The following is a 24,276-nucleotide window of genomic DNA, read 5'->3' as shown; positions in this document are numbered from 1 at the left end:
AGCACCAAGAGGACGTGCTCAGCTCCACACTCAGACTTCAATGGGATTTCTTTTTAAGAGTCATCCTGAGCAGAGATGCTTTTTGGGAATAACACCTCGGGAAATAAGTGCAGGCTTGGTTCTGTTCTCTGCGAGGCACAAACCAGATGTTTTACACAGTAAATGACTGTCTGGTTTTTGTTTCTGCTGAATGGGCTCATTTATAACCAGCTGCCAGCCAGGAGTGAGGGGCACTGGCAAAGAGAGAAGTATGTGACAGAAGTGGAAGTGTGAAAAAAAAACCCTGAAAATCCTTTACAAAAACTGAGATTTGAACAAGGCTGAGGAAAAAAATGCACTGCCAGGCGAAAGAAAGCACTCAGGTGCACCTCAGGTGGAAAAAGGTTTTTATAAGACAGACAAAGAGAAACTGGAGGTAATTCATCCACAAGTCAGAGAAGAGGTAGTTAGCTTTCACCACTGCAAATATCCCGTCTCTGCTCAGCCCTCAAATAGCAGATATTTGATGCAGACCTGGTGGTCCTGTGTCAAATGGCTCGCGAAGAGCAGCTCTCCGACACTCTCCAACAACAGATGGCCTCCTTCAGTGCACCTGGGGAGAATCTGTTTTGGCCAAGGTCACGAAACGACGAGCACACAACAAATTCCACTCCCAAACTCTCTGTTAGCACAGCTGCGAGCTCCTCCAGGTCAGGCAGCAGCGCTTGTGTGCAACCACAGCCTGATCCAAAGCACCACCGAGTCAGGGATTAAAGGGTTCCCTGGATCTGGGAGGAGCTGGAACCAGCTCCTCCACAGGCCTGATCCATTTCTCCGTTGTTTGTTGTGCTGTTTGCTCCATCACCCGGGCGCTGACCGTCCCGTGGAGCAAAGCTCAAACAATCCTCCAGCCTCTTTAGCTGCCAAAACTGCAGTCAGACTTTGATGCACCGAAGGACAATGTAAAGTTTATAAAGTCATTTGCATTCCTTTCCTAAACTCCCGGTGAAGAGGAGCATGAGACAAGAACAAGCACCAGAACTGTCCTGAACTTTCCCTTGTTCCCAGCACACAGAACTTTCCCACCGTGCTAATTAGCTGGTGCAGCCCCACAGACCCTGCACTTCACTGGCAGGCAATTCCACCAGAGAAATCAATATTTCTGATGCCTGCAGTGAGTGTTACACAAATATAATAGGCTGTGTAACGGCCTTTTTAAGAGCCGGCTATTTATAGACTGCAAAAATATATTTCCTCTGAGGAAGAGATACGAACTAATTGACTGTCCAGGAGATTTACAAACAGACTTTTTTAGTGCTTCTTCAACAAGTCACAACATTTTGTCTGAATTCTGTAAAGCTCGGTTTCCATTTCCGTGGTTGGGTTGACTGCAGGAAAAGAGCTACTGAACTTTATCTCCCTGTGCTGGTGATCACTGGCAGCATCTGGAATGCACAGAGGGGTCACCGTGCTGATTTATTTGGGAAAATCCTCCCAGTGAAACACCAGCAACACCACCCAAGGGACCACCAGCACCATCCCCTGATGGTTCAGGTCCCTGCTTGGAAAAACCGGGAATCTTTTCCCATTTCCTTTGTTGAGGGTTTCAGCTGCCAGATCCTGACCTACTCCTTCAGCCTGGGTGGAAGCTACAAATCCATATCACAGGCTCCATCCCTGAATATTATTATTAATATAATAATAATAATAATAATAATAATAATAATAATAATAATAATAATAATAATGTGCGTGTTTATCTGCACCCCTCTCTGTACCTGAATGCATTAGCACTTCGGCAGAGCTCTTCTTAATTACAACTGTAACCTGCTAATAGCATTTCTTTGTTGTCTGAAGGAATCTACTTCTTATGCAGCCCAGGCTAAATTAAAATTTAATACAACATCAGGTCGCAACAGTACTAGGAAGCAAATGACAGCTGTTTAATTAAAACCTAAAGCTGATTAGATGGCACTACTGAGAGAAATACTCAAGAGGAAGAGCCGAAAACTACTGGAACTCAAGGCTGGGATAATGGCTTTATTTAAATATGAATAAAGGCTGCACACAGCCGTAGTAAATGTTTGACAACTGGTGGGTTTGGACAAACGCGGAGGAGAAGTTGAATGGGAGATGTGTCAGGAGCCATGAGGGAGCTCTGACTGCAAGCTCTGCTGTTCCCTGTGCGTGGAAGAGGAGCTGGGATTGCTGAGGATGACTCCCATGGGCAGGCACAAACCAGCTGAGGAACTCCAGGCACAAAATTCCCAGTAATTCCAACTTTAAACACCACCAGAGTGACCCAAACGCTCCTCAGGCAGGTGACTCCAAGGCAGCTCACCCAGCTCTCCTCAGCTGCCACCGCGCCGCACTTTCACCCTCTTTTGGTTGAAAAATAAAGAGGTGGGGGGAAATCGATGAGACATCTCAAAACAAGCACCCCAGGAGCTGGACTGAGTTTACCCAAACCCCAGTGCCTGGTCCCTGCCCCTGTGGGAGCAGCCTGCGCCCTTCCCACGAAGTCTGGCAGTCCCTGCAGTCCCCCTGACAGGGATCATCCCTGTGATTAATGCACCAGCTGCCTGCGTTTTTCTAGAGGTTAACAAAACATGCTACAGTACACTAAACCCAATAAACACTCACTTGTAAATCAGGAGGGAAACCTAAAGCCAAGCCTATTCCCCTGACAAATGCTACAGCTAAATGCCTTTTGGCATTTAGCTGAAATGACTGTCTTTAGTGAGGGAGGCAGAGAGCTGGAACATTTGTCTGTAGAATTGCATTCCTTCATTATTATTTCTCTCCCCAGAGTGCAGCTCACGAAAATACATTTGTAATATTAGAAGGAGTCTTTTAGGAACCAGCTCTTCTGCCTGGAAACGGCGGCTCTTAAAAAATGGAAATTACGGGGAGGATTGTGACGTGTGGGCTGGGCTAGGGGAGGGTTTTTTATTTGGTAAATTATTCACCACCTTTGGCTTCAGATCAAAGGGCAAGGCAATATAAATCCATTAAGCAAGCTTAATATATAAATTAGATGCTTTGCTGAAATTATTATAATCCACAGCAATTCTGTAGTTTTCCCCCCTCGTGGCTGAATGCTATTTTAGGTTTCCAATGCATATTAATGGAGCCTGGGTGTGAGAAAACTCCATTGTCCACCGTTGTATCAGGTAAGATATAAATGACCATTCTGTCACCCAAAGGTGAGAACAAACAACTGGGATTATGTGTTTATGAAAGGTTAGAAAACATAAATACCCTTGCAAAGAGATGACATTCTTTGACTTTCCTTTCCTTTCCTTTCCTTTCCTTTCCTTTCCTTTCCTTTCCTTTCCTTTCCTTTCCTTTCCTTTCCTTTCCTTTCCTTTCCTTTCCTTTCCTTTCCTTTCCTTTCCTTTCCTTTCCTTTCCTTTCCTTTCCTTCCCTTTCCTTTCCTTCCCTTTCCTTCCCTTTCCTTTCCCCTGAACTTCAGCCACTTCCTTACTCTGCAAACATCATCTCAGTGCAGCCACGTGTGGAATCACCTAATTCCCAAATTCTCAGGTGCCAGCAGGAGTCCCCCTGCCCTGTGCTGCTCGAGGCTCATTCCCACTCCCCTCCAACATTCCCCTGCTCTGGCTGATTCCTCAGCCCAACCTTTTTCCTGGAACATCACTGCTGGGAGGGGTCAGTCCCGACAGATGGACAGCCACAAACACTGCAGCCTCTCGTGCCCGAGTTCAAGGCCATCCTCCATCTCCTCTGTTAACCTGCACAAAGGTTTTATTTCCTCTGGGGATCGCCCAAGGAAGGTGCAGGTGCTCTGCAGGAGGAATTAACGCAGGTTGAACAGTGCACAGAGGTTCCTAATCACCGCTTCTCAGTGAACAATGTAAGCAGCAGCCATTAGCCTAATTGAATATTATTCTAGATGTGGATCAGCGCTGCAAAAACAATTTGCTTTAGCTCAGGAAGGCACGATCCAGAGACTCCAAAGTAGAGGCTCATTTCAGAACTTGTCTTTTCGCCGTGGAGACACTGAAGGAAGCTCTGATCTCAGCAGAGTGTACCTGGCACACACAGCCGGCGGGAGGGGTAATTCTCTCTTGGAGTTCGTGGAAACTAAAGCTGAGATTTTCTCCATTTCATGGTTTTTACCAAGGAAAATTCAGCTCATTTTGAGGTTTATGTAGAATGAATAAACAAAACCTGCTGCTGAAGGTGAAAGCTGATTAGACACACAGAGGCTGTCATTTGTGTGACCTGAGGCAGTTTGGGGGGTTTTTTTCATAACTCAGAACAGATCTGCCCCCATTAAGCAAAGGTTCAGGACACAGCCTGGTGCACTTGGCAGAAGTAATTGCAACCTGTCAGGCAGACTCCACTGTGCCTTCTGCACCAGCAAAAACCCTTTCCTGAGCCTGGGCTCAGGTTATTTCCCCTCAGCACATCCTGTCCAAACGTGCTCTGTGACCCCATCGCTCTCCCCTGGGGCTGGAGGAGATGGGGAGCAACAAACCTGATTTTAAATGTCTGCAGAGGGGACAGACAGCAAGAGCTCCTGACTCATGTTCTAGGACCTTGTAGCCAAGAAACACAGGGCCTAAACTCAGCCTACCAGTCTGGTGACCTCTGTCACTCATTCGCACTGGAATTTATGCTGTACTCAGAAACCTGCGCAGGATTCTCCTGACACACTCATGCCAGTCCTTCTCAACAGCAAGAGACTTTTAAGGCGTATTCAGAGTTTCACAGTTCGTTTCAAGATATTGGTTTTTCCGCTTCTGCTGCAGAGAAACGTAATCACGTTCTGACTTAATAAAATTGTGGCTCCCCTCCGTCTGAAATCAAACAATCTCCCCCTGCAAGTGGACACAAAACGGGCGGCGTTCTCCCCTCAGGAGCAGTGAGTGTACAAACTGACACACTAATGATTGTTTTCACGCGGCCATGAAACAATTAATCGGAACATTCCTCAAAGGCTTTGTTCTCTCCACAGAGAAGTCTAAGGAGGCCGTGCCCTGCCATGGAACATAATTATCAGATCCACTTGAGTACCATCAGTAGTCAAAGATAGAATTCTCTGGCTCTGCATGTTTGTCCCACAGGCTTAATAATATTTAACAACATCGTGGGTGGCCGTTTCGAAAAGTTTCCTTCTAACTCCTTTCCTACTCTTGACACTTTCTGGGTTGGAGGGAGGGTTTTCTAGAGGGAATCCTCTGCCCCTGGTGCACTGGGAGAGCTGGCAGCGCAGTGGCTTGAAAAGGCTTCGGTTTGACAAGTGCAGAACTGCAGGCACGGAAACATAAGGTTGTGGATCACAATCTGTGTGCTCATCTTCCTCCACGAGCCCTACCTGGGCACCAATCCATGTCCTTCTGTAATAACAGCTGCTTAATGCTGTAGAAGGATGCACAAATTAATTACAGCTTGTCCGCACCACGTCCCAACGTGCTGCAGGAGCATCAGCACGGGGGGGAGTGGGGTTGGTTCTCCCCCTGCTCTGGACACGGGGACTCGCTCCCTTCAGCCATTCGCAGGGGCTCGGGAAAATCGATTTATGAGCAGGAAAAGACCCATGGGAAAGCAGCCATAACATTGTGCAAAACCCTCTGAGATCTCCTGATAGGACACAGCTGTCCAGCCTTCACCGGACAGGGGGTCAGGAGTTCTGTGTCTTCCCCCTCAGCACGGTTCTAACTCTGGTGCAAGTCCTGGCCAGAGCAGGAGGCACATTAACTGTATTTAAAAAGTGCATTGTGGAGTTTAAACTGGAATCGAGGTCTGTGAGATGCTCACATTCATCGTCCTGCAAAAGGAGGATTTCATTTTCTGAAGAACACGGACCCGGCAGGAAAGACCTGTGCCTTACCCAAAGAATTACGGTTTTTCATTCCTCAAGACGGGCTGTCTTATCTGTCAGGACCAGACTGCTCGACTTACTTCTTTCACCTATTTAGCCAATTTCACGGCTTTCACTGGGCTCCTTTGGGATGTGAAGTGCCACTCCCCCCTGCAGGACTGGCTCCTGGGAGTGCTCTCCTGTCCCCCAGAGCCCGCAGTGATGATTTATCCCCTGCCACCCCAGGGCCAGGACAGCACCACGGATACTTCGGGAGATTTATCTCTCTCCATTGCCTATTAAAGGGCTCAGATGTCTCTTTATACTTGAAGTCAAGAGTTAAGGGAGAGAATTTCCATCCCCCCACGCTTTCAAAACCATGACCAGTCAGTACATACACACAGCTGTTGGTTCCTTCACTCCTGGGAGCCAAAATCATTTTTAAACCCCTGCACGATCCACGCGGTGACACAGACTCACCTTTTCTCTGCTTCACTTCATAAAGTTTCCTACTGCAGCATGGGATGCAGGGAAAATAAAAACAATAATCTGCAGCCAGTGCAGGATCAGCCTTTTCTGTCCTCCCACGCTCAGAGCCTCCTGCTGCTCCGTCCCCTGATTTTTGGGAGCATCCCTGCACTGCTCACTGCTCATCCCTGCACTGCCACTCCACCCAGATGAAGTGCTGCCTTGAGAAAAAGAAATCAGCTTCCTGACAAAAAATCAAAAAGTGTGAAGAAGACAGCTTGGAGAATATTTTCTTTTGGAAAAAAAAATCCTGAAATTAAAAAGTGGGATTTTTTTTTTTCAAATCAGAGCATTGATTTATTTGAGGTGAGTTTCTGAGTTTTCTGACTGATCTAAGAACTACTGGAGGATTTTTGCTTCCTTCCTCTGGCTCTTCTTGGCTTGAGTTTTGTTCTCCACTTTAATTTGTGAGTCTGCTCACCTTGTGTGACGTTCCACCTTGTTCTGACATGCCCCCGTGTCTGATTATTTCTTTTTCTGCTCAACTTCTACAAAGAACAACCTTTTTTTTACTCAAGTTCAGAACAAAATCCCTTTTTTGTTTCCATGATTGAATTTCTCAGGGAAACTCTTGTGCAGCGTATTTATTTCCTGCAGACTGGGACAATATCATCTGTGTTTCAAAAGCTGGGCTGCTGCTGTCAGAGCATCAATATTTTTTCCAGAGTCCATCAGCTTTTAGGAAACACAGTCCCTCAAAGGAAAAAATGTGTTAAGAGTCAGTGAGAAGGTAATAAAAAAAAAAAAGAGAGACTGACTGGAGGTAGTAACTATAATAAAGCCCAAGCATCCACACAAATGTAAAACTGCTGTGAAATCAGCATCAAACTATTGAATTTTTCATCTTTTCCCATCTCTCCTCCATCTGTTCTAAGAATTTGATATAGAATGATTTATTCAAACTGGTGCTCCTAGTATCCAGTCTTCCCACAATGCCTCCAAACCAGTTCTCAGCTCTGCCCAAGATGACAGGACAGTTATTTTCATTATACATCTGAAATAACTGAGGCAGAGGAAATCCCACCAGGCCAGTGACAGATGAGGAAAACAATTCCATATTCCCCAGTCCCAGGTCCGAGCCTGTTCTCTGGTTACACTCAGACTTGCTGTCTTCAGGCTGTTGGTTCTATTATTAATTAAATAACATTAATTAAATAAATTAAAGGGCCTTTTCCACACCTTTCCTACTAAGTGGCCTTTTTTGCATAACGAGTAAATGGGGGTTTTATCGGCTGGTCCACTGAAATTCAGCCTTGCAGCAAAACAAATATCAGTGGCTGCAAGGAAATACAGAGGGGCTCCAACTGCAGCCACAGATGAAAGGAAAGGAAGAAATACAGGATCACTTGCCGCCTTTCTTAAGTGGGAAAAGGTGATGGCACACGAGTTTATGATGCAGCTGCAGGAGTTCAGGGGGGGAAATCACAGAATATCTCTTCATGTGAAACTATTGCAAAATGTTCCACTTGGAGGGGGCTCCCAGTGTCGTCTCACAGGTGGTTTGGAACGGGGCAAGGGGGACGACGTCAGCGTTTCTCAGGAATAGAGAGTGACAGCGTTACTGGTTTTCACCAGAAGTATTCTGTAAACAGACAGAGGTCTTCCACTTATTATTCTCTAAAGGCAAGTAAATAGCAAAATCACAGCACATTGCCTTGATAAAGGGTTTTAACACGGGTCCCTTGTTCTTACAGCTCAGCACCAAACTCTGACCAGGCTGGGATTCCAAGGTAGTTTTAATTTTTTGTAAATGGTGTGAAAGAGTGGCTGACTTGGATTTCCAACAACAGGCACTGAAGGACAGAAGGAAAGCGAAAAAATACTTCTATTTTTTCTTCCAATATACTGTCTTCATCATTAGCCTTTAAGAAGTCACGAAGACATGATTTCAATTCAAACCTCCCAATCTGTCCCTTCAGAACCTGTTCCATTATGAGAAATGGGGAAAGCAGCGATTTTCCGGCAAGATAAACTGAGCGCAGCAAGAGAGGTAAAAGAGAATTACCCAATTTGTGCTGAAGGACTCATCTGCAAGACCTATCTGAGTGAAGGAAAGCCTCCCCCATTTCCCTAATGTGAGACACAAAAATACACACCCTGAGCTGCAGAAAGAAATCAGGTCGGCCCTGCTGGACTGTTCAAATAAAAATGAATATTTGCTATTCTCCTCCATTAAGGAAATTTATCTCCCTTAAAATTGGCTGCGTTAACCATTCATTCTTTACTTTCCCTGTAAAAATTGGCAGGTTTTCAGATGGTGAGACATTTATTCCTTCTTTTGAACCACCAATTTTCAAACTGTTGGCTGCTGTAAGGTGGGAGGGAAGGGCAGGTCTGAGGGCACATCCCTCCTGTCCTGCAGCTGATGGGGTGCCCTCACTGCACCCTGCTCCTGCTAAATGCACACATGAGCACAGGAGAAGAGGCTTTTTTTGCAGAAGAAACACAGGCTGAAGGAAACACATGCTTCTCCGGCATTTTGACCACATCGTTTTAGCGAAGGATTGACAAAGGTGGGGAAAAGAGCTGCACTTGAAGGCCTCGGTAAACCCGACACGAAATTCCAGCTGCAAAGTGCTTTGGGTTGGGATCACCCCTGCACAATCACCAGGAGAAAAGAGCAAGCTCTCCTCACCTGCTGAGACAGTTTAACACCCGGCCAGAGTGTTCTGAGCCACCTGAAAATGTATCAGCGTCTGAGGGTCCAGCCCTTGCAGATTGGCTTGAAATAACTTCGGCCAGGCCGCTCTTCAGAGGTGTTTTGTGAAGTAAAAGGTTTAATAAATGAATGTAGCCCTGGTTTCCTGCCTGAGGTGTTTTGGTTTCCTGAAATTCTTTTCCCAAGGAATTTTCCCTAAACAGGAGAAATGTTTTTGTAGCTGTACCTTTGTTATTCATCCCTTTCCCTGGGAGGGACTTCTCCTTGCTGTCCCTCTGCTCTGACCAGTGTGAGTGAAGAGGTTTGTCTCTGTGTCACCAATCCAACCGGTCTGTGTGAAATAGTATAAAAGGGAGACACATCCCAAAAATCAAGGAGTCATTTTCAGCCTTCTGAATCTCGGAGTCTGTGTCGTTGTGGTGTAAAACAGCATCAAATGAAAAATAACAAACGTTGCAGAAAACAAAAGAAAAGCCGCGCACAGGTGTCCAAGAAAACTTCTGACACCCTGCTAGAAACACTCCGAAAAGTTTCTTAGTTCCTTTGTGCCCCTTCCTAAATACGGAGTGTTTTAGGAGGGACAGTTTGCCCTGCTGCCAACAGGGAGAGGTTCAGGGTTTGGAGAACAGTGACAAGGTCCAACAAGCTCTTCTCTCTTGAGCCAATTACAATGAGAAGGGTACAGAACTTTCCACTTAAACTTCCTAAAATGTCTAAAGATAAACTGAAACTCTTTCCTTATACAGAGATGTCCACTCAGGGGTGGGGGATGTTTTACTACAACCTGCCACTTCTGAGCACTTTGGCTTCTTCCCTTCTTTTTCCCCACCTTGGAATATTTTGCCACGTCCTCCCCTCCTGGGGATATTTCACCCCCTCAGTGCTCAGCACAGATGTGGGGCATTAATTCTTACATTTGGGTTTCAAAGTGTCCCTCCAGAAAGGGAGGCTCTTCCTAAACCAAATAAAACATGGTGATTCAAGTATCTCATTTAAACTGCGGCGTTTTCAATTCTTCCAGGTAACAGGAGTGATCTGGCAATAAATAAACTGGACCTTGAAACAAAAAAATCATTTTTCTGTATATCTTTGTTCCTTTGTTACCGTGCAAGAATTATCCTAAAGCCAAAAAAATTCCTGCCAGAAGAATAACTCCTCTAACAAAAAGCAAAACAAGGTAATCAAACCTTTCCCTCTGCATTCTCTTGTGTTATTTCCAGTTTGTTTTCGTGGCCAGTATGATACAAAGTGCTCAGCCAGGGCCAAGCTTCTGAAGTCACAGCAACCACATCAAACACACCTTTCTATTTGTATTTAGCTTTTTTGTCAAATGACACTGAAATTCAGCTGCCTGCCCACCAGTTAGACTCTCTCAAACGTGGTGCTTCGGTGCTGGTTTTCCTCCTCTTGGTTAATGAGGGCAGTTGTGCGAGCTGTTGTTGATTTAGTTGGGGATTTTTCTCCCAGCAGCGCTGCAATTAATTCTGCTGCACAGAATCCAGTCCAATGCAATCTGACAAAAGCTATTATGGAGAACAACCTGGAATAAAACTGCAAACTGCATTTCTTCCTAAAGACGGGTTGTGACAGGGGTGGGGGAGAAGATGAGGGCTCCTGCTCAGGAAATGTTGGGCTGAGGAGCAGGAACAGCCTGGGAGATGCTGAGCAGGAGCATCTCTGAGGCAGCCAGGGCCGGCAGCAGCTCCATCCTCTGCATTTCTGCTTTGGTTTTGTTTGCTTTTTATCCTTGCCTGGCCAAGAATCTCCAAAGCTGAGTTTCAGTCTAAAAAAGCCTCGCTCCAGCACGCACTGCAATCCAGTCTGGAGGGGAATAAACCTATAATCTGGGAGAATCAAGGCAGAGGAAAAGACTCCAGACTCTATTCAGCACAGCTGTGTGCAGCTGCTGTAGTCTGTATTTCACCAACTTTTTTGATAGCTCTTCCCACTTACTCTGCGTGGTCTCTTGGGCTGAACAAAGCCAGAATCCCTGCATCTGGCTGAAGAAACAGTGACATGAAAGGTGGGCTGGGATATGATGTATAAAGATTTTGCTATTTTTACAAGTGCAGTGATATTTAGAAAGGTTGGGAATGATGTTTAGATCTTATTTATTTCTGGTCAAGTGGATTGCCAGAGGAGTTTTCCGACAGTGGCCGTCTACAGTTCCATGGCAGCGAATACACAGAAAATGTGCAAGGTCCTGGGATTTCATTCACAAAATGCTGCAGAATGAATTCAGCTGAGGTGGGAGCTGCAGCCTTCTGGTGTGTGTGTGATTTTCAGAGCACTCACACCCCTGAGAACACCCCTCTCTCCAGGGCACAGTCTCACTGCAGATTGTTTGAGCATTACAACAACCTGCGTTAATTTTCCATCTTGTCCTCACCTCTGCAGCACCACAGGAAGGGGGGACAATGTGTGACTTCAGCTGCTCCAAGGGAAGCCCTCATTGATCTCTCCAAGTGTCACTTTACAGAGAGTTTTCCACTCAAAGAGTTCCCACAGGCCTTTCACCGCCAACTGAAACTTTACATTCAATATTTTGTTCACGTGCCCACGAGGAACAGCACAAACATGATTATACACCCAGAAAGAATCCACAATGATTAATTGAGTAGATTAACCTCTGGAACACTTGGACAGCTGTTTCAACACGCTGTGGTTGAGGGCAATATGCTGAAACAGCTGTTCTGACACAGAAGGTAAAATCGTCCGCTTTGTTTTGCAATGTGAACACTCAGGGCCTGTTTTGTGTCTTAGTGACTTTAACCCACACCTGGAGCCCTGCCAGGGATCTGTATAACTTGCACACATTCCCTTTTTTTATCCACCTTGTTAGCAGCTCCACCAATGTCAACCCATTTGCTCAGCAAGAGGCTCAGCAGCAGAGTCGAGTGGCTTTCTGTCATCTTTACACGGGATCTGCACTCTCAGGCTGCTCCCTGCAGCAAGATCCTCGCCGAGTGCATGAATGAATTTGATCTTTTTTTTTGTAATGTGGTTTTACAACAGCACAAGTGTTCCTTAAATGGAAAGCGTGTCCTGGTTCGTGGAGCTTTCTTTCCTTGTTTCCAAGGCAACTCGATACACAGACACATGCAAACACACGTGCCTGCTATTAATATTCCTTCTGGGTGGGGGAAATATCTTCATTTATCAATGAAACTCTCAACAGCTTCTGTAGGAGTGAGAAGACTCAGACAAACTCCTCACAGAGGAATTCACAGCAGGAAAACATTCAAGAAGCTCTTCCCTTTCATTGTAGTCTCAGCACACGTGTTTTGGGAAGTTTTTGCATCAAGATCTCCTCCAGCTACATAAACACAGAACCCTCAGCCCACCTTGCCGTGTCCTTGGGCTACAATCAAACTCTTCCAAAGAGAAGGAAATAACCTGGGGGCTTGGTGAGCACATTCACGTCCCTGGATTCCCTCCTGTGAAGAAGAAGCTGACAAAACTGGTGGCACTTTGTGCTTCAGGAGAGGATCTGCAGCCTGGCCAGAGCCGAGACCTGACACTTGGCACTGGGGCACAACTGAACCTGTTCCACGCTTCCAAACGAAACTCATTCCAGAACAAGTGAGGTCCGGGCACAGAAACGATTTGTCGCGCTCAGCACTCCGTGCTAAATCACATTTATACCCTCTAATTCTCAACTGTAATCCTCTTTGGGATTCGCTTAATTGTTCTGCTTTTAAGAGCTTGGGGGTCAGGTACAGGCACCGAGAGCTGGGTGAAAGCTGCACAGGCTGTGTCTGCCTGACTCTGCTGCTGATCTGAGCAGGGAGATGTGACAGAGGAGGGATGCAGCTGGAAATGGCAAGAGAAGCTTTCAAAGGAAGCACTTTGAACCCTTGTTGGTTGGTTGTTGTTTGCATCTATCTGATTTTCCCCCCCGGCATGGGAAAGGCCTGATGATTGCTGTCTCTGCCTGGGAGGTTGGGCTTGTCATTTCCACGCTGCTTTGTTGGGTTTCAGAGCAATCAGATTGTGAGCCAGGGTTGGCTCTTGCCTGTCCAAATACCCCGTTAATGACGACAGAATCTGGCCTGTCCTTAGGGGTCAAGTGCCGTGCCCAAAATAAAACCCTCTCGCCCAGAACACCTCAGGGTATTTGCAATAATGCCAAAGCCCACGGCAATGCAAGCCCAGGGCAAAGCAAGCTCTTTCTCAGATCTCCTTATCCCAGGCATGGATTTGAAGGGACATAATGTGATTTACCTCCAAGCTTAACAGCCAGCAATTGTGCTGAAACGGGACGCTGCTTATACGGAATTCAGTTCAGTTTTGGGGGCTGATTTAGAAACAGCTGGCTGTGATTTATGGTGTAGGGAGTGCAGCAGAATTCCATTAACATCAGCAGAACACCTTTGCATTTCACTGGGGAACCTGGACCTCTTTTCCATATGTGCGTACAGGATGTTCCTCCTCCTTTGCATTAGAATTTGAAGCTGTGCTTTACAGCTCTACTCTGAAAGAGATTTGGGGTTTATGTCGCCTCTTGTATATAAATAAATTTTTTAAAAAGAGGAAAATCTTCAGTGGATGTTATGAGAAATCCCTGACTTCAATGGGAACTCCACAAGTCTGTACTAAAAAACACAGTTTATGAACCCAATTCCCTCAATTCGTGCATTCCCTAACTTTTCAACATTGCTCCTATTAACTTGCACACCGTGTAGCCTTAATGATTTTCAGTTACATTTATACTACCTGCTTCTATTTAGCAATGGTTTATAAGGGAGACTAATCAATATTTAATAGACATTTTAAGTGTGCAGCAGACACGAGCAGCATGTGTTAGAGAAGGTCAAAGGCACCTCAACAGCAGGGTTAGAAACACCTCTGAGCTCTGACTTGCAAACGATCCCCTGGGCCAACAGGATTCTGCAACAATATTAATAGCAATTATCCAGTCAGGAACAGTTTCATTAATAACTGAGCCTCTGTAAACTATTTTAAATGGAACGCAATTACACGGGGAGGCAATTCCTGTGGGTGAGGTGAGACTTATTCCATGACAAGCATTTAGGAGAAATCTGTGGGTTAGGGTTGAAATGCCACTTTTTTCCCGCGTTAATACTGCAACATTCCCACTGCAAACACCATCGCTGTGTTATTTTGGGCTTGGGGCATTTTATCATGCATCCTTAGGGTTAAACTCTGCTTTAAGACGCACAAATTCAAGTCTCCCAGGAGCCTAGAGCTGCTTTGCCGTGTGTATCTGTGCGTGTGGGAGGCCACAACTTCACCTTTTTATTTACAGAGCCATTAATTAAATTACTGCCATTAAATATCAAATCAAATTGCATTAAGACAACGTTAAGCGCACAGGAAGTCAGAATCAGGACTCGTATGAGGGTTAATGGCAGCTGTACGTGGATGGTTTTTAATGCTCTCCCTATAAGGCAGATCCCCAAGGATGCAGCTGACATCCACAAACCCAACATTTTATGCAAATATTCTGTCACAATGTCCTAGTTTTTGCACCGTTTCCAGTTGTTTGTGTGGGTTTTCCTGCTATTTTCCTCTCCAGGCAAGTCACCTGAAGCCAGATGGAAGAGTTTTATAAATGACAGTTTCTGATCAGCCCAGGGCAGCTGAGAACCACGAAATTCCCAATCAGCCCACAGGGCACAAGCTTCAATAACAAACCCACCTGAAGTTATGATTCTGCTGCTTTATTTTCAGTCTTTTTTTTCTAATTAGTTAATTTAATTAATTATTTTTTTTTCTAACAGTAATAGAGAGTTCTGAAAAAAAAAATCAAAATAGGAGCGAAGGGAATCTAAATCCCAGTTTTCCTCGTTGTGACACCCACCGAAGTGAGCACCAGCTCCACCCAGCAAATCCCAGCAGCCACATTCCCCAGGCCGGGGGAGATCCCTCACTGCAGAGATCCTGCATTGCCTGGGGAACGCAGGGAATCCCCCCCAAAATGTTGATTTTTTGCCACAGCAATGAAGTGGGAGGACTCCCTGCACCCCGGGGAGCAGCAAACTGACACTGAGTACAACCACAGCCCTCCTCAAGGGTGGAAAATCATCCCTGAAACTGAAAATATTCCTGCAGCAGGCTCCTTGTGGAGTCTTGCTGTATTCTCAACCTAATGGTTTTCTTGAGGGTTTTGCAGCAGAATTAAAATAGTAATAATAATTGGAAAAAAATGGTGTTTGCTTATGCACTGATCAAACTAGCACAGAGCTCTGTGTGCCTGTATTTTTTAGCTGGAGGGGGAAAAAAAAACCCAAAAAACCACTGGGAAGATTCAATATTTATGTAATGCTTTATGGAAGTTCAATAGAAAAATCCAATATAATTTCCCAATTAAAATCACCTGCTAGTTGACTTACATCCATTACTATTATCTCGAGCCGCTGTATACTGAACCTATTCACACAATAGTGTTACGTGAACATGCACAGGTTAAAAATTAGTAATTACTGTCTAGACAATTCACTGTTAGCTATAGCTGAGTGAATATAATGAATAATTTATTTGATTAATTTCGCATTCCTTTTTCCTCTTCGTGAATTGATCATGACCATGGAAAACCTGAAAATGTGCTCATTTATCAGAGTTATTTTCTGTGAATAATTCCTAGCCTGAACATTTCTTCCACAAAACAAACTATTCTTACTTGTGGACTGAAATTCTCATTTGGGGATAGAAATTACGGAGACCACTGGGATTGTTGTTCCTTTTTTTTTTTTGGCTTCAGCAGATCATCATGGAAATAGCAGCAGTGCTGAAGTGCTTTTAAAAAAGAGAACCCAAACAGTCTGATGCTCATTCTTTTGTATAAGTTACAGAATTAAGAAAACATATGAAACTGATAAGCAATAACTAATACTTAATTTTAAGCTACAGATGAAGGGGGAAGTCCATCATCTTTACTTTGTGTTTAAAAGCCCACAAGGAAAGGGGGAAAATCAGAAAAAGCTGAGCTGGGGGAACACTGGAGGAGGGACGTGCAGGAGTTCACTGTCCCGGGGCCATCACCCCTCACAGGGCTGGAGGGTGGCTTTTAACAGAAACCAGATAATGTTAAATATTCCTGATTTCTGTGGGCAGAGTTGGATTTGAGCTGCCAATCCAGAGGCAAGACACTCAGCAACCATCGCAGCTCCCTGCTCTGACATGGAATTTAACAGAGTGTTTTTCCCTGGGAAATTTGGGAAAGGGCTCGTCTTTCTGTACATCTAATAAATGCAGGCTGGCTACCAAATATTCCTAATAATGCTTCCTCTCCAGCTAGCAGAACAGCTCAAAAACAAACATCATTTTGTTCATGTGTGTCCATTGTATGCGTGTGCTGATTTAATTAACAGTAATTTCAGTGTCTCGGAGGTTTCTTCTCTGTTTTACAAATGATGCCCTTTGGATGCGGGCTTTGGTTGGGATCACTGGCCAATCAGCTGAAGACCAAGACTGGAATGTTAATTGGCAGTAAAAGCGCAGTGAGCACAGTGGAAAAACTTAGAGATGAGCCCAATTCTTGGGTAATTATTAAGGAACACGGAGAGGTTTTTTAGGCAGATAAAATAAAAGCTATGCAGCTCCCTCCAGCACAGTGCAAGGTGCTGTGCCCTGCTCACAGCCCTTGTGAGCTCTTCCCTCTGGCCATCACCCCGTCAGGAGGGTCCCTGTGCCCCCATTCCTGCCCTGCAGCAGCTCCCACCACTCCCGATCCTCTCAAGGAATCCCTCCCTCAGCTCCTGACCTCCCAGCAGCAAATTTGTCACAAAAGGAAGGCGACCTGACGGAGCAGAGGTATCCCCAGCCCGGCAGAAGACGCCTCTCAGCGTTCCCCTCTGCGCATTTATTGCTGCAAACACTCACTGCTGACAAGGATTTAGTGCCTGTGCACCCCTGGAGAGGATTTTCTAGGAATAGTAACTGTCCACACGGATCAAAGAGACCTGAGATCATTCTGGCTGCAGCAGTGGCTGGATGTCCTCCTACCCCTGATTTATGGGCTGCGCGTTACCTCCTCCAAAGCCGGCTTTATTTAGAAACCCCTGACCAGAGCTGCTCCAGAGACCTCATCAATCAATCCCAAATCCCAGCCTCTTCCCCAAAACAGGCCTGCGTGGTGCAGAATCAGGCTGATCCTCACAAGGGGCTGTCTCCAGAGCTCTGCACTTACAGGAGGAAGGCAGGGCAGGAAGAACAGCGTCTGTGCCAAAGGGATTTTAATCCCAGGAGCAGCTCTGGGTGGAAACACGTGCTGCTGGGAGCAGGAGGGGCAGGAGAAATCCACTTTGTCTGTCCCCAGTGTTCCTTGCCTGGGGGATCATAAATTAGCTCCAAAACTGCATTTTACAGCCAAGAGGAACAATAAGGCCAGGCCACACTTAGGACTCAAATTTAGGACACAAACTTAGGACACGTCACAGACCATCCTGCCCCATTCCTGAGCTGGGGAATGCTCTAAGGACAAAGATGGGAGAGAAAAAGCCAGTTTGAGATGCTGGAAGGGCCTTCATTCCACAGGGGAATCCCCTGCGTTCATCCAAACTGCAAACAACTGACAGTGTGTGGGCAAATCGCTGTAATTTGGGGAGGTTCAGAGTGACTTCCAGGAGGTGGATTAGTGGGAACTGCTGCCTGGAGGACTCGATCCTAAAGGATCTGCAACCTCCTCTGCGTGTTCATGAATATTTTGGACTCTTGATTGTAACGAGTATCAGCAAGTGTATCAAATTTCATGAAAAGCAAATTATTGGTTCACAGTGGAAGAACATGGTGCTTTACTCAAGCAGGCATAAAACACGAGGATGAAAACCTCACATAATCTCCAGCTATTGTCATTCAATGTTTATCATCCACCACAGCAGAATACAATTCTTATCTTTGATGGATGTGGCACACAATAGCTGTTTTCTTGAGTGCATCATAAATATTAATGGTATTCACAGAGCTCCTTAAAAATTTGTCATGTCACATTGCTTTCATGGAAACATTCAAAATGCCATTATTTTTGTCCCACCGACGGCAAATTTTCCTTTAGTTTCTTTCTTTTTCGCTCTCGAAATTAAACGGTAGAGGATGTTTAACTGAGCAGAGGGAGAAAAAAAACGGATAATGGTTCACATTGAGCCATTTCGAAGCCTACTTCAGATGCCCAGAATTAGACTGAAAGAGATAAAAAATGTGATATCCTTCGGAAAACACAATCCAGTTAAAAATGAGACACTTGATGAAACTGAAGAGATTTGTCTGGAATTTCACTTTTGGAAGAACACTGAGGAAGAATGCTGACATCACCAAAACATCCCCGGCCTGCCATGTTCAGAATGGGACTTTTTCACTTCAGGAAAAAGAAAAGAGCTTTTTTTTTCCTCCCAAAGTAGAATATTTGTACATTATTGTGTACATCCTGGGCTGCACCCAGAGCAGCGTGGGCAGCGGGTCAAGGGGATAATTCTGCCTCTCTGCTCTCCTGGGATCCCGCGTGGAGAGCTGCACCCAGCCCTGGGGCCGGCAGCACGAGGACCTGGAGCTGCTGGAGAGCCCAGAGGAGGCTCCAGGGCTGGAGCCAGGCTGGGAGAGCTGGGAATGTTCCCCTGGAGAGGAGAAGCTCCAGGGAGAGCTCAGAGACCCTGAGAGGGGCTCCAGGAGAGCTGGAGAGGGACTGGGGACAAGACCTGGAGGGACAGGACACAGGGAATGGCTTTGGGCTGATAAAAGGAGAATTAGATGGGACATTGGGATGGAATTCCTGACTGGGAGGTGGGGGAAGACCCTGGAATAGAATTCCCAGATTTGCTGTGGCTGTCTCTGGATCCCTGGCAGTATCCAAGGCCAGGCTGGACATTGGGGCTTGGAGCAGCCTGGGACAGTGGAAGTTGCCCCCATAGCAGGGATTGGATGGGATTTAGGGTCCCCTCCAACCCAATCCATTCTCTGATTCTATGATTTAATCAAGTTGAACCAAACACTCCAGTTCTACAAAGAAGGAATTTTTTTCTGCTGAGATCCCCTGGCCTTGCTCAGCCCATGTGGACATTCCTCATCTGCTTCCCACACATTTCCATCCCAGGGCGTCTCAGAGTCAAAACCTTCCCCTGATCAAACTTAACAAAACCTTCAGTGAGTTGTGTTTTGGTTGTTGTGTTGCAAGAAATCTTTTAAAGTTTCATCTTTCTCCATAAAATTCACCCTGTGGTTTTTTGGGGTTTTTTTTGGAGCAACCTGACAAAACAAAACCATTTAATTCTCCACGACAATTAATTTGGAGATGGGAATAATTGCACAAGATCCTATCTCTGCTACAGAGATGTAAAACACTCGCTGTGGGCATGGGAAATAAAGTAACACAAAAGAAGAATCTCTTTTCTTCCCATTCTGTACTCTCTCCACAGTAGTTAATTTGCCCTGAGTGTAAAATCAATCCTTCCAATGTGGGATTTTAGGAAAGCTCAAGGCTTCAATCCCGCTGCCATTAACTAGTGTTAAAATTCACCCTGAAACCTGTGATCTGGGAGCCACAGATTCCAGTTTTATTTAAGAACAATGTTGATGATCCCTAATATTTCTGGGATGAAGATCTACTCTAGATTGAATTTACATTTAATTTTTTTTTTTTTTCTGTGAAATGATGAATGCTGGGAAGGACAAAATCCCACTCTGGGCAGGTTCCTTTGCATGCAAAGTACAACAGAAAGGGGCTGTTAAAAAGGAGCTGCAAAGCCAAAGGTCAAAGTGATTTCAAGTAAGAAATATGCATTAAGTGCAGTGGATAAACACATAGGGGACATTTTTGCACATAAATGCATTTGACCAACTTCTGAAAGATATGTAAATCATCTGGGTTTGCTAGAAATGACTGATCCTATCCTGGTTTTTTTAACACTTCAGAATCAAGTGGGTTTGGTTTTTATACCCAGCCAGAGCAAGCACAGAAAAAGCTGGTAAAACCTGATATTTTCCCTTTCAGTTTAAGGTGCAGGTGAGCTGCTGTCTAAGTCTGGGTCAGCTTCCACCTTGGACTGAGTGTGCTCCTTTAATTGATGCCTGAACATTAATTCCATTAGCAAACCATGATTTCTGTAGGGAAAATAGGGCCTTTAAACCTTTTTTTCTCAAACAAATCAGCCAAGTGTTGCACTCAGCAATCCTGTTTCAGCCTCAGTTATAGAAATGGGCACCTTTAAGGACAATTTTTTCCATGTTTTCTTGTCTGGCAGCAACCAGAAACGCAATTTTCCAACCTGCCATTTAAAGGAAACCTCACCAGAGCAAACACAGCCATCTCTGTAAGTGACTCACAACGTCAGGAAACCACGACTCGACCAAGAGCTCCCATTTTTGAAGGGGAGGAAACAAAATTCCTGAAGACGCAGCTCAAATACTTGCAGGAAAGAGAGAAATGTTTGAGGCTGAGGGGCGCAGAGTGCTGGGGAAATATTGATTGTTGCATTTGGAACGATGACAGTCTGCGACTCACAATTCCATTCCTCCACGAGAGAGGGTTTGCAGCATGGACATCTCAAAGAGCAGGGCCAGTCACAGACCAAGCCATCATTTTCCCAGAGAAAAAGACAATGCCAGGTATTTTTTTATTATTAAATCTATTGTTCCTCAAGCCTTCAGCCTCAGCTGGAGCCTTCTTATAAAAACCAGTAACAATACATTTCCTCAATGTCTTATCCCTTACTTTAACTAAGTTCCAGGTTGCCTGGAAACTCTCTAAAGACCTGGATTTCAATTTTTTTTTCTCTTTTTCTTTATCTTTTTGCCAACTGTTAGTTAGATAACAGATTAATTAAATCACAGTTGTTTGTGACAGAAACCTGGACGACAGACTCAGAGCTGGGGAAGTGTTTGTTTCTTGCATCCCAGGAGTGTCAGACTCCACTGACGACCTTGCTACCAGCAACTTTCCCCAACTATGGAAATTGCAGCTTATGTCTGCTTTTAGAGCGAGAGCAATCACTGAGAATTCTAGAGTTATATCATCACTGGACACAACAGATTTATCTGTGCTATCAGTTTCCGTAATTAGCAGGGCGTCCACTTCCACTTTGCAAGATTACCATAGCACATTTTTATATTAAGACAAATCAAGCTGTCTAGTTCAGATCCAACTTTAGAATGTTCTGCTGGACCTTCTGGATGCCTAAAACACACCTTCTGCTGCATCAGACATCGACCAGACTCACAGCTCCCATCCTGTTTCAGTGCCATCAACCTTGTTTGAAAATAATCACCTGCTGTGTTTAGAGTCAGCATTGGTAACAGCAGACAGAAGAAGAATGTCAGGTTTTTCCCCTGATACTCGGCAGCACAACAAACAGAGGAGCCAAAAAGAGCTCTGGCTGTGCTTTCCTCACCTTGATCTGTTATTCACAGAATTAAAATATTCCTGATATTCACCTTATTCTGTTATTCCTCACCAGATCTGTTATTCTGCTGTGTTTGATGGGAATGGATCACCTTTAATTTGGGGGACGTGAGTTCCATGCGTTAAACCGTGGGCCTGGTATTTCTGGCTCTGAGAGATTTCAGCCTGCTGGCAGCTGCTGACTTTTTCCCCACGGACAAATTTCTCAAGAAAGCTTCTCCTCAAAACAATCCTGGCAAACAACTCTCCTCTCTCAGAACAATCTTTCTCCAGGTGGTGTTTTGCTGTTTCTCTGGTTTAACCCACGGGATCAGAGAGGTGTCGTTCCTGTTCACCAACCACGTTCAGTCTGGATGGGAACACCTTATAGAAGGCAGTAAGAATTTAAACAATAAAGCCTTTTTTCTGTGCTCTTTGCCTTCTGAAATATTTGGAGTCTCTCATCTTCCTTTCGTGTCCTACAACGACCTTAACCTGGACACCAGATGTCGGAAGAATCAATTAGCAGAGATGTTTATCACCAACAAGAAGAGAAGAGAAGCTCCCAGGAGCAAAAGGGGCTGATGTTTGCACCTGACAGGGGATCCTGGAATATTAAACTGAACAGATCCTCAGAGTTTGTGCCCCACAGGAGGATGGTGCAGCCACAAACCTGCCTGGATCTCCACAGTTCCCTTCCTCAGCAGCTTTCAGAGCCGTTTCTGCAGCTAAAATCTCTCAACAGCTTTTTATCTCAAGAGGTTATGACAAAAAAAACCTTACACAAAACTAAATATTCCTTCCACTCTCCTCCAAAGAAACCTCCAGGAGTCAAATATTCCAGCTTCCAAGTATTACTCCCATCCCCGCTTTTTTACCTGAATTAATTCAGCCTAAACAAGAGTTTAGGTGACAAAACAGCATTTACAGTCTTCAAAGACTCATCCCTGCTGTCACTTGTTCTTAAAGATAAAAATTCTACCTCTCTTCTAACCAAAATAGTTTTTAGAGATAATAAGCAAGAGCACTGTAAGATTAAGTGTTTTTGAAAGCGCTTTATATAAAAATGTAAAAAGGGACTTAGAAGTCATTCAGAAACAGGTAAAACTAAGTAAGAGTGACTTCATTTCCATTTAATTTTCTATTCTCATCAAGCTTAGTTTATTCAGGTCTGATTAATTAATGTCTGCAAAGAGTTCTGAAAATATAAAACACTACATAAATACTAAATAATAATAGAGTACTTAAGGAAAAGCTCATTTGTTAATTTACATGGAGTTTTAGGAATTAGCATTCATTTATTTCCCCTGTGCAAGCAGGCCCATCCAATCCCTTTTAGCTCTTTTAGTGGAAAATACTTTGGCAGCTACAGGATGATGGATCTTTATGGATTTTATGTGTTCCAGGTCACAGAAAATTGCTGAGACTGGATGTTTCAGTTACTGGGAGCTCAAGGAGCTGGGCAGAACAGTGAGGTGGTGCAGAAAGCGGGTTCTCCTTCAACATGAAATCTTGGCTTAGTTTCTCTCGTTATTGCAAAAGTTTTATTTATTTACATATGCGGAATTCACTGAACATGGCCATAAATACAGCTGAGAGTTTTTATAGGAGGATCATTCCAATGGAAATGGAACATTTGGGGATTAAAGTTCGTTTTAGTCTTGCAGGATTTCCCAGCTAATTTTCTCCACCGTTTCTTTCCTACTGGAAAGAAATTTTCCTCCTTCATGTCACTGTGCTGCACGTTTTCCTGCCAGTGCTGGTGCCATCACAAGAATCTTTCCCTTGTTCTAGTGGTGCCAGTGGTCATGCAGAGGAAAAACATCAATATTTGGTGGTTATATGGTGCGATAGAATGAAAATCAGCACAGACCAGCTCAGAAAGGAAGGACAAATGATCATGAGGAAGCAAGTAAAAAAGTAAAAAACATCCTCTGGCTGTTCCTCTGGTTTTACACCCGAAGTTCCCCACTGAAACCCCTGTTCCTGTGTAAAGCCCTGGTACTAAAAACTCCTTCAGGCCCAAACACAGGTCAAAAGTCCCTTCTAGAAAAGATGCCTCTGGTTTTACCAGGAGATATTTGCATTTTTAAAATAAATCATCAGCTTCAAGCTTTCTGCACACGTACACCTTAAACCTGCTGGACACCTCCATCTCCGGGAAGTACCTTGTCCTTTATCTTCAGGAAGTATTTTATCCTTTCTGTGCAGCTCAGACCAGACCTTTTATTAAACTGATCCTTTGCAGCTCACTGGACCATTTGGCTCTTTTGGGGAAAAGCAGAGCAGCACACAAACAGTCCAGTTGTTTGGTTTAGCAATGACATTTCCCACACATGCAGAGCTAATTTATTTCTTTGCAAATGTCCCCACTAATGACAACATTTGCCCTCAGAGCTCGGGCATGGCAGTGCCATTCATCCAGCGGAAGACAATGGCTCCAGAGGAGCAATTTCCATGTACCAGGCCAATAACCCACAAACGGGGAAGGATTTTCACAAAAGACCCGAATGGTTTCCAAGGAGCCATTACGGCACATCAGGTAAATAAAATATTATTGAAATGTGGGTTGGTTTTTTTTGGCATTTAAATCACTTGCAGCAGGTGCATAGGAAGCAGCTTATAATAAAAAGGCTGCCATTCCCTGGAATACTAACGAGGATCAGCGGAAACATTCAGGGAAAGGGGAGCAGCAGCAGGTTCCTAACATGGCAAGAGAATGATTCCCACAAAAATATTCAGGGAAAGGGAGAAGGAGCAGGTTCTTACCTTGGCAAGGGGAATGATTTCCACAAAAACACTGAGGGAAAAGGGAGCAGCAGCTGGTTCTTACCAAGAGAATGATTCCCACAAAAACATTCAGGAAAGGGGAGCAGCACCACGTTCTTACCATGGCAAGGAGAACAATTCCCACAAAAACATTCAGGAAAAGGGAGCAGGAGCAAGTTCCTA

General features: G+C 44.8%; 1 protein-coding gene across 1 annotated transcript in view; it reads right to left on the bottom strand.

Moving 5' to 3' along the window:
• Positions 1–24,276, bottom strand: part of TMEM132B (transmembrane protein 132B) — a 223,519-nt gene that overhangs the window by 42,904 nt on the left and 156,339 nt on the right. The gene's annotated exons all lie outside the window — the stretch shown is intronic.

The sequence above is a fragment of the Chamaea fasciata genome, unplaced genomic scaffold (assembly GCF_029207755.1).
Source record: "Chamaea fasciata isolate MVZ Bird 193981 ecotype frontalis unplaced genomic scaffold, bChaFas1.0.hap1 SCAF_18, whole genome shotgun sequence".
Classification (NCBI taxonomy): domain Eukaryota; kingdom Metazoa; phylum Chordata; class Aves; order Passeriformes; family Sylviidae; genus Chamaea; species Chamaea fasciata.
Note: the sequence above shows the minus strand (reverse complement) of the source record. Positions and strands in the feature narration are given on the sequence as shown.